This window comes from Melopsittacus undulatus, unplaced genomic scaffold (assembly GCF_012275295.1).
Source record: "Melopsittacus undulatus isolate bMelUnd1 unplaced genomic scaffold, bMelUnd1.mat.Z mat_scaffold_658_arrow_ctg1, whole genome shotgun sequence".
Taxonomy (NCBI): domain Eukaryota; kingdom Metazoa; phylum Chordata; class Aves; order Psittaciformes; family Psittaculidae; genus Melopsittacus; species Melopsittacus undulatus.
The window spans coordinates 28,996-43,321 of NW_022994496.1; the positions used below are offsets into that span (position 1 = coordinate 28,996).

The window sequence follows — 14,326 nt, forward strand, 5'->3', positions numbered from 1 at the left end:
TCATCTGATGAAAGATACATCAGAGCCCTCCCCACAAAACAAGGCAGCCTTACATTGCCAAGTGACAAACAACGAGCTACCAACTGTACTCAGTGTTCACTACAGCCAATAAACTACAGGCTCTGTCTGCCCTACACATGAACCGAGCATAGAGGATCCCACCACATCCCTTTCATTCGATTTTTAAATTCTCATTGAACTCCACGCACTTTTGTCATAAGCAACAAGTTTTGAAATCTGTAAACAGATGGAAGAACTAGGATTGAAACAAAATGTCCCAAAGCTGTTGAAATAGAGGTTGATTCAGCTACTATCTCCAACCAGTGTTACCCCTGAGCCTACAAAGGGTCCTGCTGACACCCAAGCAGATTCAGTTGCTAAAATAAATAGACTTTCCAGAACACTATAGTTACTTAAAATACAGTCGTTTCCAAGGCAGACCTGGTAAACGTAAAACACTGTGTGCTGCACAGCAGATAATAGAGAAGGTGAATGCCAAAGGTGAGAACAGTAAATTTGACTTTTATGAAGGAGCGCCACAGGATTTTATAGTCAAGACAGGGAAAATACTTTATTTTCCTAACAAAGTGTTAAAGACTTCAGAGGGTTTTCCGTTTTTCAGAGGTACATACACCCTTCAGTTATCTGCACCAAAACCAGCTCCTGGTTGCTGTTCACCTTAGCTCTCGCCTACCAAAGTTGCACACTTACAAATACATACTTACCTCGGAGCACTGGTAGGGTTCAGGGTTTACACCTCACCAGCTACAAGAAACACAGAAAGCTAAGCAGAAAACAAAAGGCAGAAGATGAATTCAAATGGGGAGGGGGAAGTGGGTGATGAGGGAAATCCTCCAGTTTCAAATTTAATTAATTCAATTAAATTTTATTGAATTCATTCAATTTTAATGACAACTAAAAGTCATTAATCCCCCAGTGACTTTTATTATTTTATTATTAGGGTGTGATCACTTCCCCAGTATGACCATGCAGTGCCCAGAACTCCACACACAGTTCCACTGGGACCTCAAGCATACAGGGACAGTTCAGTTTCCTTTTACAGCAAGATTCATCTATGGGCAGAAATTTACAGCAGTCTTCTCTGTAAGCAAGATCTCATGTGCTTTAGATTCTTTTCCTGCAGGCATATCAGCTTGTATGTTTTTCTCTATAGTATCATTTTTTTGTAGTCCTTGTCCAGCTGTTATCTCCCCTGCTTTATGCTCAAACTCAGCATAAAAGGAATCCTGGGAGGAGACCATGTGCTGAGTTCCTCCAAACTTCCATTGTCATGTGAAACGTTTCTTCAGAGGTGCTACTTGCTCCCAAAGAGATTAGGATCAGTGGGAAATGCTCGACATCCTTTAGGATATCTAGCATTCACACTGTTACATAATTAACTCCCATTAGCACCTGCATTTGTCTAATTCCAGCAAAAACAACTTTCTTGCCAGTGACCTGACTTTTGGAAGAGTGAAGAGCACCGTAGCTCAGCCTGGGGGTAGGTGAGAGCAGTCACTCCAGCACAAAATTGCTATGCTTTGTGTTGGGGATATTTATAAGTAATTGGATTGCCTCTGAAATTACTACAACAGTGGATAATCTACCCCCAAGAAAAAAACCTGGATGTTGTTGGCTTGCTCCTTTATAGCAAATGGAAAGGAGGTAATTATTATACATGCCAAATGCATTGGCCCTAACGTGCATATTCAAAGCACTCTATGTCATTTATTTTTCCTTGCGGTCATTTAAGAAGGAGCATCCTTTAGAGAGAAAGTCTGCAGAGGAGATATAAAATAAGTCCTTTTTATCTCCCTTGCCTTAAAAAAATCTCAACTGGTTTTAATTAAACTAAGCAGAGGGGGGTGATCTGGGTAACATTTAGAGTACTGGAGAAGAAGATTTTGTGGAAAAGGTACAACAGGGGATATATACCCCTGCTTTGCATCAGTGCACCCCATACACCAGTTTGGTGGTGGATGGAATAAGCAGCAAGGATTGAATTTGGCCCTGAAATAACATGGAATATTATTCCACATTTCACCATGCATTGAGAAAGACTCTTTGTGTTCTTTTTGTTTTATGCTTGTCTTTAGGAAGAGGTGCTACAGAATATGTGGCACAGCTGAGGAGGTTTTCTGCAAGGATATTTTAAGCTATCAGGTATGAAAGTTGCTTAAAGACTACTGTTATTATTGTCCTTCAAGAAAAAACAGCTGTGAAAGCCCTGACTGCATTCACTTAAAACTTGCTATTATAATTATAAACAAAGCAGTTGGTGATTTGGGTTTCTCAGAAGCCAATTTTGCTGTTTATCTGTAGGAAAAAAAAAACCCACGATATAGAAGAACAAGTACATTTCAGAGGGATGTCTTAAACAGTACAACTAGAAAAAGTTTCCCATCTGCTACAATTCCAATAAATACTAAAATGTAGAGTTTTCAAGCTTGTGATTTGGGTGCTAAAGGTTTAAGTAGTTCTGTTCACATTTACAGTTTACATCCATCTAGGCATATGGGGATTGTTTATAGATGCCTGAGAAAGCCTAAATTTGTACACACCTACAAGTTACAGAAAGTAATTTTCTAAAATAACATTATAAGAATAGCCACTATGTATCTCACTGGTATAAAGCACATTTTTTTCAGCCTATGCCTGTCTTTATAGTGATTTTAAATTAATATATTTCTCCAAGAACTAGCTTAGTATAAAACTGAAAAAAATCTTTAAGAAATATAATCTCTTTTCCTTCCACTTATGTACTGGAATACTCTGGAATAGTTAGCTGGTCATCTCATTGACAGATACACAGTAGTTTAAGCTTATCCTTACTGATCCCATCTTCACCCAGCTTTGTAGTGCAAACAGCACAATATGACCTGCATAGAGGATAATTATCTCATGATACCGCCAATAATTACTTTCAACAAAAAGATAAGCTAATTTACATCTCCACTGTCAGTGGAGAGCAAGTCATATCCTCAGAAGGCATCATGTATGCTAAGAGAATCTCCTAAACCTGTACTGTTTGAACATCGAGGAGCACTTGTGCCTAGAAACTGAACCTACAAGGAGGGTACTCATTTAAAAACTTGCACTGCTAGTACTAATAGCGTTTTATGCTTTTAAATGGAAAACCTGCCATTGCATGTCTGGTTAAGTTAGCTTGTGTTTTTTGCAGATGAACATTATCACTTGGTCAGCTCAAAAATCATAATAATCCTGTCTTAAGTTATGAAGAACAGCAATAGTTCAGTGATGATAAATAAGGACCTAAACAACTACAGGAACTTCCAATGGTCAACTGAGTTTCACATGAGGAATATAATCTTTTTGCAACTTCACTGTAATTAAACACAAAGATAAAACTGTATTTGATATTTCTTCTTTTCAATATTCTTAAATTTTGGTTCTTTTACCAAGTTTTGATAGTCTGACAGTTCTCCAGTTCTATTTTATATAAAACTAATTCAGAAATGTTATTACATATTATGAGAAGCAGCTGGATATTCCATGCCACATAGTACAAGACCAACGAAAAATATACCTAAACTAGTTTTTCTGTTTCTACCTAGACTGCAAGTTACTGGAATGGAAATCAAGTGTGGGGAAGGTTACAGAAACACATTTAGTTTCTTCCCTTAATGTTTCTGAATAGCTGAGACAACCCTTGAAGCTCCCAAATCATCAGAATTAAGGCAGGAAGGGAGATGCAGTCCTCTGAGGAGCTTTTATGGCCAGAAGGATGCTATGGCAAAAGCCGTCGGAGATAGAAGGTGAACATATACCTGCTGGCAGCATTTCCCCTGCAGAGATGCTAATTGCAAAGCAGAGATGGGAGGTAAGTGAGTGGAATGTGTGCTTCAAGACAACAAAGAAATTATTAAAGAATGATATCATTAGTGGAGTTTTTCTTTGCAAAAAACGACTGAAAAACTCACAGTATGAACAGGCTTGCTCTGCAGTCAGTGAGCCGAACTTTATTCTCCCACAGCAATTCAGTCAGGCTGGAGCCAGAGATGAGAGAGGCTGATCCTGATGCAGTGATGGCTTTAAAGGACAAGATTGTGCTTTTGTATTGGTAATATGGAGAACTGGGTTCACTGAGCATACAGCCATGCAGATTCCAGTATATTATGCCCTTTGTCTACAACAATTTCTATGTACCTTATTAAAATCAAAACAGAACAACAGTTTTGATAGTCTATTTTCCATCTCCTCCTTCTTTTGATACTTCATGCACAAAACTTGTACATTTTCGTGCTGGAGGTGAAAAATTGAAAGTCTATTGCTCATAGCTTTCCCCCACTCTTTGGTTTAAAGCAAAATGTTAAAATTCAGTTATTTTTCCTCACAATCTCACCTGAAATCTCTTGACCTTCTTTAACATCAAGCTCAATTCTTGCCTTACACACAAATATCTTATGAAAAAAAATCTTAATTATGATTAATAAAATCTTAATTGTATTAAATTACCTAATGTTTATTCCATGAAATACTTATTCAGGGCTGAGTTTGCACCAACATGAAAATACTCACAAGGTAGTTTTGTTTTGGTTAAACTGCCGCATACATTTTATTAAATCAATGGCACTACGTATAATGAGGTACTGCAGAATATACAGAGGAACAACAAAAGCAACCTGTTTGTTTGTTTGTTTCAGATTTTAGGGTATAAACAGATATAAACCTGATGACATTACTCCCTGTGATAGACACATTTTAAATTACAAACCCCATTATTTTACTGATTATCAGTCTTTAGTGCTACAACAATCACTGGAACACATTCCTACCTCCCTGCACTCTGTGTCTTTCTGCCTGCCCTGGCAAATAGCTGTCTACCCTCTGTTATCCATCAGATATATTGGAGGATGTGCTGGAAGGCTGTGATACCTGCGTATAGATTCACTAAGCCTTAAAACGGTCTCCCACTTATCTCAAATTACAATCCAATCCCAGCTAAGGTAAAGAGTAGATAGAGGTATTTATAATATCAAAAATAGACCACATGGCTACAATTGACATTGGTGAATAAATAAAAGAGAAACTACTTTATCACTCCTGAGGCCACATCACAAATTCATCTCCTGCGCTGAACTTGATAGTAAACACTCTGCTTCAGAGAAATCTCTTCCTCCTCCTCCTTTTGGTAGTGACATTTCATTCTTCTGTAAACACACATGATACCAACAGCTGACACCACAATATTAATGTTACCAAAACCTGTCAACAGCCATTCTTGAGAGAAAACAGAGCCTGCAAGAACCAGCCACTATGCACCATTAACAGGTTTGGGGCAATGGATATTTCACTTCTCACAATGCACACAGGAACACATCCAAATAGCTTTTTAAAATTATAATTGAAGTTTTATACATGTAATAACCTGACTACTGAAATGCAAATTAAAAATAATTACTATTGCTGTCATATATCTATATTCTATAGGCATGACTTGTCCTACAGCCTAACAACTGATACCTACTGGGGACCTGGGGGATGATTTCAGCTTCTATGTCTTATTTCTTCAGAGATGGGAGAAAGCAGGATAGAGAAATATTTACCCCCCATTTCCATTTAGCTATTCAAGCTTAAAATCCTATTGCTGGCCTTGCAGGAGTCCGCTCATGGAGCCCTAAACCATGTAGCTGCAGAGTCTCCCAGGACTGAGCACAGCAGTGTTCTTGTTTCCTTCTAAAACACCATGCAAACAACTGTATTTCATTGTTTATGTTCCCTTATCAGTTTTATTATTCTGCTTCACATACAACGTGCTCAAGGACAGATTTCCAATCAGTGTTACATCTTTCAACACTAGCAGTGCAGAATTACTTCAAGGCATTATGAAAAGACTAATTAAATAGCTAAATTTCTTCTCAGACATGTGCCTGCACCCTGTGTACGGAGCCAGGTACTGCAGTAAAACAATTAAAGCTGGCAATCCACAAGTGCCAATGATGCAGGACGAAGATGACAAATATGTGGATTGTTGTGGAAAAGACCCCCCCTGAAAGAAGAGATAAAGCTCACCCCAGAGCAGTAGATGAGAAGTGCATTTAGCTAACCTGATGCAATCTCATTTTCCAGAAGCCTCCACAGCCCTTGAGGAATAGAGACTGGGCACTAGTGTTTTGTCTGATTATTTAAAATACTTTGCCTTTCTGAATGACATTATGTTTATCTTTCCTAAATTCAGCCTGTGCCAGCTGTTCCTTGTCCATGAACTCCTTTCCTCCAGGCTCCATAAACCTGATGGACAACATGAGAAGTCTGCAGAGTTGATACACAACTCTATCTTTCCAAGAAAATGCCATCTGCATTATATGCTAAAATTAACCAAGGCTAATGGTTTGCCACATACAGAGGATGATATGCTCTACTTGATAATGTAACAAATGTATTAGGAGATTTAAAGTGCTCCATTATTTTCTATTACAGAAAGTATGTTCACCCTATTAAACCCATGGCATTAGAGCCGCACTGTTGACTGCACAACAGGAAACGAGGAGCTTGCTTTTACATGCTGAATCAGGTTACCCAGGCCAGCCTGAAGATTCATGGCTCAGAATTAACCAAAAGGAAACAAACCTATTTAAAATACAAATTCTGACCTTTCACATCTCTTGAAGTTATTTGCAAATAGATCTTCATTTCTCTGAGCCTCAGAGGTAGCCATGGATATCGAATAGTACAACTTCTGTATTGATTTGTGCTTCCTACAACACTGGTAATTTTCTTCACATCCTTTGTGAAGAATGAGCCTGGTCACCACCAGAGCTTCACAGCTGGAGAACTAGGACACTGTAATCAGTTATTTCCCCTTTTCTGGATAAGACAAGTAGCAAAACAGAGACAATGCAAATAACAGTTCAAAGGAGTGAGCACTTCATGTGAGTACCTCTTCTCCGCAGGAGCACAAGAAGCCACTAACAAGGGAAACTGAGTCTGATTCATCCCTAATCCCTTCAGCACCCCATGAAGCAATCACAGAAAATGTCTACTTTTCCCCCACTTTCTCACAGATTTGCATGCTGGCACATTTGGTATAGAATGAGAGCAGAGATGTGCATCTGTTACAGTAAAGAAATACTGCAGAACTTTTTTAATATATTAAATGATGCTATATTGGATAAAATGCCATTTTAATTTTAAACTAATTTGATATTAAAGCAAGTTTAAAAACTTATTATCTAAGGTTTAATTGCATACATTATGGTTGTAGCCTTAGGTACTGCAGGTAGTCCTTTAATATTTCCTGCAATATATTGCGATCATGAAGCAATCATTTACTTCTGCTTAAAGAATGTTCCAGAGATAACTATGAGAAAGAAATGTAGAAAGTTCAGAAGTTTTGACTTCTGAAAGATGTACACACGTTATTTTAACAATTTTATTTTAACACGATTCAGGTTATGCAAAAACCCTCACAAACTTTCCTCTAACAGTAATGAATTTGGGCCCATTTGCAGGGATCTTTCAAAGTTTTAGTTGTAGTACACTGAAAGCATATGGGCTGTCATTAATGCGTTATTGAGTCCAATTTTGACAATCAAATACCACATTAAAAATAGAAGTCCTTCCAAGCTGCAATATGGGTGTTTAGAACAATATCAGTTATTTTCCTTGTGAAATATGATGGACCTGCATATAAACTAAACACCTCATATGCCAGGAGGTCGAATGAGTGAGCAGCTAGTGGAATCTTTTATATTCAGCAGCAAAACCAATCTGCAACCCAAGGTACTAGCACAGTGGTGAAGAATTCAGGCAAATCATACACACCAAATCTGAATGACTAGCTCAGCGCAACCTAAACATTCTCAAATACACAAACCCCAAATGACAGAACTGTTCAGCAGTATTACCACACCCACTGGTTTGCATGCATACATAAAAACTATCCCCATATGCACATTTTCCTGTCAACAACAGCATTACCGTACTGGGTTGGGTTGTTTTGATTGAGCTTAATGCAGCTCTTCGATTACTTAGCAAGGGATTTGGACACTACTAATATTATGTAAGATTAAAACAGCTACCAGTAACAAACAAGCAAGTACCTTCCCCCCATTCTCCTCTGCAAAAACACACCCATAACATACAGAAACAGCCTTAGCACTAAGTAAGCAGAAGTCCAGCTTCCCATTAATGGATCCATATGAGGTGCACGGACTTTTTGATATTAATTGGGATCTTGATGCAAACCTGCTATTCCAAAGACTGTACCATTAAAACAATGCAGATGGTTCAGAAGGGACAGAAAAACTTGGGAATTCAGTATAACCCTCTATTAATTATGAACTCATGAGCAAAACAACTTTCGAGCTACTTTTCAGCTTACTGGATACGTGATGTTATTTTCCACTTACATCCCAACTTCCTGCTGAAACACAGTCCAGCCAAAAATGCCTTTTACAACTGCAAAGTACCAAAAACCGCCCTCATTGTGAATCAGCTTTGGCACTGGAGTCTTGCACTGCCTGAAAAGAAGTCAGCTGCAAATGATTCCATGTTTTCCAAGGAAAGCTACTCACAGAGATCAGTTCCATACTTGAGGCCAACTTTAGGGACCCAGCCTTTGCTGCGGAAGTAGTGATAGGCCATGTAGGTTGTTTTAAAATCAGCTTCACTTCGCTGAAAACTTCCCATAGCTTCAAAAATAGTGAGGGGGCTCCTAAAAGGCATTAATATCTGTTAATATTAATATATATAGGAAATTAATCAGATTATTAATGTATTAATATTAATCAGATTATATATATTAATATTAACCAGATAGAGAATACTGTGTGTTTAGGGGCAAATAAACCAAATATCAAATACCACAGTCAACTGCAAAGAGCATAAGGTTCAAGCAATAAAATATGGAAATCCCTAGATACAGACAGGAAACCTGTTGCGGCATAGTGGGTTGCTTGCTTTAGGGTTTCTTTAGGATTTCACTATCAGTACATTAATTGCCCTTGTTTAAATGAAAATCTGATAAATCTTAAACAAGAAGCATGGTTTCAATTATTTGTCATTACTAACGGTAGCTTGAAATAGATTTAAATACTTAAAATGCCAAGGAATCTTTCTGTTTCAGGGAAAGAGACTATCACAAATACTCCTCCCAAATTTGCTTCCCCTTATTTTCTGCCTAAGGTACAATCCAACCTCTTTTCTATAAAAGCTGTGCTAAATTTGTTCTTGGTAAAACATAACGCTTCAGACCAGTATTTCATAAACAGGAAATTATATATTATAGGAGTTCTAATTACTCTGTTTGGTATTTCCTTCTTCAGAATTGACAGCATAAAATACTGTCATAGTAGATAAAAATTTCAGACGAAAACATACTCAGATAATGTATCACTAGTAATCAAAATTACCCAATCTCTTACCTCACCATAATAAATGTTCCCAAGCATCCAGAGCATACACCATTAAAAAAGCCTGAAAAAATAAACAGAGTAAGTTTAACTGACAGCTAGGATCTTCCTGTAACTTCCATTCCACGCAAAGAACAGTCTCAAAATTAATTTTATACAATAATCTAATGACATCAAGACAAACAAATTGCCTAAAAGTTTACTTTGGGATTTGTTCTTCGTGACCTTTCATTTCAACAGATGCATGGGCTGCAGACTCCTGAAGTCAGTGTATATATAACTAGCACACGTGGTATATCTAGAGACAGCACAACTGAAACATGATGCATAAAATGGTATATTCCTGGTGTTTCTATACTCAAGGTCCTAAACCCCCTCGTGTCTGACATGTGGGATTATGCATGTAAAGCAAAATGGGATTGGACCGACTTTTCTTTAACCAGATCATGTAATTATCAAATGTTATTTAAAATAAATTTAACGACCAAGACAATCCAAATACTTAGAGACACAGAAGAAGCCTGTACTTTAGAAACAGGTATTAAATTACCTTGTCACATAGATTAAATGTTTCATTTTCAGATTAAAAGGGAAACAAGTTGCTACTGTACCTGAACCACTGAAACATACTCTTCCAAGCTGAGCTGTAAGTATTCAAAATCCTAAATGGATTCTGCGGCACACTAGTTTTTCCTTCTTGACAATCTACAAGAAAATAAAAAAAAAAGTAAAAAACCCTCCAATCAGTATTACTTTAACTTGGAAAAAAATACTGAATTCTGATGAAAGTGGTGATGATATCACTTTTCTAAAAGATTAGGATACTTCTTTATCCTTACGTTTTCCTTGTCCATGAGCAGTCTCATCTTCAGGACTACTCTGCATTCTTCTTCCTCTTGCACCAGACATACTCTGGAGCACATTTCTTTTGACTTCATCATTTCACAAGGACCCATGCTCAGTGCTCTCCTCTGCCTTGCAGCTTACAGTGTGCAAGAAAACCATGCTCCTGGCAAGACACTTCAGCTTTCTCTTTCAGTCACTTTGCTCCTGTTCTTTAGGGCCACATATCGGGATCAAATTGCTGGATCTGCTTCCAAACACGCTTTCTTGCAGCCTTTGTCTCCCCTCAGGACTTGGGTCTACTACATTTCCAGTATCTGCAGAAGGCTGCCTGGAGAGTTCTGTATGTTCTGTACTTGGGCCCATTCTGTAGCAACTACAACGGTTTGTTTAGCTCCATCCTCTTCCAACAGTGGCAGCTCAAGAGGCTAGTGTAACTTTCAAGAAGTTTGGTAACGAGTAGCCATCAAGTCCTTGCTCTCGCCAAAACACTTTCAGCCCACTGAACGTGATACTGGTACCTAGCAACAAGTAATATAAATGAGACAGTTGAGGGAATTGCATCCTTAATTAACATCTTAAAAACAAGCACCTTAAAAAAAAAAAACCAGATTCAGCACTTGTTCACAAACCAAATCTAAACACACACCCAGTCGCTGCTATGCAAAATACAGGCATGCACAATGGAACAGGAATCCATTCTTCAGGAAGCTGCAGACAGTGTTGCTGACATCAAGACTCTGATATCTTCTTTGGCTTTACTTTGCCTTTTATGTCCTGAAGTAACAACACTACTACTGACCCATCGCTGCACAAGAACCGTGAACTGAGTTTCACAAAGCAAAACTTTCACCAGGCAAAAAAGCTCCCTTCTCCAGGAAGCATTAAGCCTTAATTCCCTGCAAAAGCATCTCATTATCAGAGCTTGCATGACTAAATAAAACAAGACTCTTGCACACTTCATACGTCATACAGTAACTCTAAGAAGAATATCTTTCAAAGCTCTGTTTTAGCTACCTTTGCAACAGCAATGGCATAGCAAAAAACACCAGTGTAAAATATCTTCAACACAAATTAACTTCAGTTTTAACCAAAACCCTCCCATCCCTAAGAAACAACAAAAACCTATTGGTGAGATAGTGACTGAAAAGCTGTAAAAATTTCTAATATTTTTCAGTTATGATAGAGTTTTTAGTTTTACTTCTCCCTGGAAGTCAACATCAATATCCAGCTGAAGGCATTAATCTTCATCCTGTGAAAGCTGCTGGCAGATGAAGGCAGCTGTCCTTATACAAACCGGACAACTTTAGTATGAGTTTCTTTATTTCCAAAACTAAATCCTAACACGGCAATTACAGACCATGTAATGAAGAACTACAAATGACAATTAAATGCAAATTTCATGGTCAATATAAAATGTAAGTCCTCGAAGTCTCATAGAAAGCTGTATGATTCAGTGCTGTATTCGCATTACAAAAAAGTAGTTAGACTCCTCTCCTCATGTGATTCAAGTACCATACAATTTGCACCAAGATGGATCATGTTGCATTTTCTACACCAATGTGATTACACTGCCATTGATGCTCAGCTGCATTTGCAGGCACATAAAACAGTCAAGAGTAGAACTAATGACAAGTGTTCCTGCAAGTAATAGAACTGCAGTATCAGTAATATTGCTACTCTTTGTCTTACCTAAAGTGAGGACTGAAGGAGAATAACTTTTAGTTTAAACAAAGTAAAATTTTTAGCTTTATCTGAGATTTAAAGCAGAATAACTGACTTAAACTCTCTTAACAGTTCATATGCTATTTAAGTGGAATAAAAATAAATACATGCTCCAACAGTGCTTTGATAAGTGTTAAAAGACACTTCTTTTTAAAACAAGGTAAAAACACTTATGTATCATAAACGTCAAGACCTACTTCAGCTCACACTATAGTAAATCAGTAAGGAAATCAAGAGTTAAATAACATGCCCCAGAAACTCCTTTTCGCCTCTCAGCTGAGGAACAAGTTTATTATGCTTGATATTATTATGAATTAAGTACCCATACTACTACGTGTGCACTCAGTCTTGTTTCTATTAGCAATTAATATCTCAAGCTTACATGAAAAGCCATGCTGAGTATCTCTATTTCTAGTTTAATAATGTGATTATAAATGAAATAAAAAGTAAATAGAAGTCATCTCATTTATACATCCCACAATCCGAAAACATAAGATGAACTATAAACCAGAATAATCTTTCTAACAAACCCCAAACCACCCAAGAATAAATAATGTAAATAACTTACTTTTTAGCTGTAATTATAGGCATGTTTATGTTAGCACCTGTATAAAGAAAAATCATACATAATTTCATCATATAAAAGGTTTCCATGTTATTTTGATCGCCAGGTAATTCCTTTAGCCTAATAACTACTCCCATTCTCAATTCCTGATGCCATTTTGGTCCCACTTGTTAATGAAGACACAGTAGAAATAGAAAGCACAGAGGCAGCAGCCTGCACAAGAGGAACCAATTAAATGCACTATCTTTCTCCTGCCCTAAAAAATTACAATAATGGAGGATATGATAACATCCAGATATATCTACTGAGGTGTAAACTGTCATGGAAAAGATGAATGAAGATGTTGATTACAGAATAAAGAATGTAATGAAGTAAATGACTACAGAATAAAATCTGTAAACATCCAAAAGCAGACTAGAGAACTGGCAAAGCATATTAAAAATTTCACATACCCTTGCCTCATGACTCCATGACCTAAAATCTACAGTAAAGCAAGAAAAGTGTCCAGCTACAGGAAGAAAATTCCAAGGATGATAACTTCACTTACGTAATTCCTAAGCAACAACCACCGGTGAAACATAGGAGACTGCACTAAGAGGCTAGTGACATAAATTTACTGCTCCTTTATTGCTCCTAAGCATCTTGTACTGGCTGTCATCAGGCATGAGGAGAGAGATCCTTGCTCTGACCCAGCAAAGATATTATTTTTCTATGTGCACTCTAAACATATATCTCCAATGAGAAAATGGAAAATTACTATTGGGAACAGGGAGGGAAGTACAAATGGGCACAATTTACCTTGCCACTTGGTAACCAGTGAAGATCTGAATGCTGTACACTGGCCGACTTCTTGCAAGAATGCCTTTTCCAAAATAGCCCTTCAAAAGAAAAAATCCCGATTATGTCGTACAAAAAAATGAACTTCTTCCAAATTATAAGACATTGCCTGCCAAGATCAGCTGAAAAAAACCCCAACCCTGAAATCTGTAGCATTTAAGCTTTGCCTAACACTTGCTGCTTAGCATTCTGGTACCTAGTTCAGTAGCACTCAGTTCACCTGCACTCAAAGACTTAACCAGTGGAGGGTAGTGAGACTTTTCTCTCCATCCTAAATATTTGTCAACACCTCAAAGAGACTTCTGAAACTGATGCAGAAGAAAAAAACACCCATGAAAACAAAGAGAGGGACAAAGCTACTGCCTAAGAGCAGTCGTAAAAGTGTACTCACAACATAAAAAGCTTAATTTAGCTTGATTTACTCAGGAAGAAATCACTCTGAAGTTAAAAAGAATCCTACAGCATTTATAAAACACTAATATTCCAGCCTCCTGGGCTTTAAAACAAAAAATGCTTTGCAAGTTTGAATAAAATGTGGAAAAGAGAATCAAACATAGCAAGCACAAAGTCCTGCAGGTCTTTTTTAGCTCACCAATGTCACTTCATTCCCAAATGTATTTGCTGGGATAAGCACGAAATACTCTTTCACATTTGATGCAGAATAGTATTTTACAGTGATTTCAGGAGGGAGGGAGATATGGAGAGTTCCTGGAGGTGAAGGGGATTTAAAGCATAAGGCACTCAGATTTTACACAAGCATTATGCTTTACCTATGTTTAAAACACTACAAATACCATGCAATAGGTACGGACCTGTTATAAAGCTGTTGATATCTTCAGTGTTCCGCACAACAACATTGTTATGAAGGATTTCAGCCTGGCACATTCTAAAATCCTTTCCCACTACTTCCACAGGAAAGGGAGATTCATAGGACTCAAAAACTCTTCTTTTCCTTCTTGGGGGATGAAAAGCTGCTATTGCC

The 14,326-nt window shown here is 37.6% G+C and overlaps 1 pseudogene; it reads right to left on the reverse strand.

Moving 5' to 3' along the window:
* Window positions 1–6,155: 6,155 nt before the first annotated feature.
* On the reverse strand, window positions 6,156–14,322 carry LOC117438822 (tRNA-splicing endonuclease subunit Sen2-like; annotated as a pseudogene).
* Between the last annotated feature and the right edge of the window lie 4 nt (window positions 14,323–14,326).